The sequence below is a fragment of the Myotis brandtii genome, unplaced genomic scaffold, assembly GCF_000412655.1.
Source record: "Myotis brandtii unplaced genomic scaffold, ASM41265v1 scaffold369, whole genome shotgun sequence".
NCBI classification, from domain to species: domain Eukaryota; kingdom Metazoa; phylum Chordata; class Mammalia; order Chiroptera; family Vespertilionidae; genus Myotis; species Myotis brandtii.
The window spans coordinates 393344-394236 of NW_005364180.1; positions in this window are offsets into that span (position 1 = coordinate 393344).

Genomic DNA, 893 nt, shown 5'->3' on the forward strand with positions numbered 1-893 from the left:
CCACGGGGCCGTGGTTCGGTGGGCCCTTCACAGACCTTCAGCCACCTGCGCAGGGCCGGGAGCCAGGCTGGCCCTACCTCTCCCACCTGAGCCAGGGAGGCCGTGGCCGTGTGCACGCGTGGGGCTGCGTGTGAGTTCGGGGGGGATGCGACGATGGCACGTGTGAGTTTAAGGAGTGTTCGTCCTTCTAGACTCCACGAGGTGGAGGTGCGGGGGAGGCCATTGGGAAGGGTCCCCGGGGTACACCCAGGACAGGAAGTCTGGGCTGCTAGCAGGGGCGGGCCTCACCTTCAGCTGCTGGTGCTGCCCGGGGAGGGGTCCTCCCTCCACCCGAGGGCTGGTGCTCCCCTCCCTCCACCAGGGCCGTCCTGATTAGAGCAGGGGGCGGAGCTACAGCGCCTGCTGGGAGGCACCGGCTCCTGCTGGCCCCAGCCCTCCCAGTCATTCCTTCCGAGTGAGGGGGGCCCTGAGCCCCACCCCACACTCCACCGGAGACCAGAGGGGCTGTGGAGAGCTGGTGGCAGGACCCCAGCTGTGGGCAGCTGTGTCTGGCCCTGGCCTTGCTGCCACCCCCGGTGTCCCAGCCCCTCCGGTCCCCTCCTTTCTAACCAAAGCCGGTGCTGCCGGCCACGTGTCACAGACACACCACCGGAGCCCTAGTCCCCGGCCCCCCCAACCCCCCCACCTCGTGGCTCTGTGCTCCCCATCCTTCTCCCTGCTTCCCAGAATCCGCGCTCCGGCTCCTCCTTGGGAGAGTGGGATGATGTCACTTCCTGAGGGTGGGGGGCTGAGTGATGCTGGTCTCCGAGGACACTCGTTTTCCCAGGAGCCGCCATGGGGAGAGGATCCGGTGCCATGTAAGCCTCTGCCGGCCGGGGCAGCTGTCCGCCGGC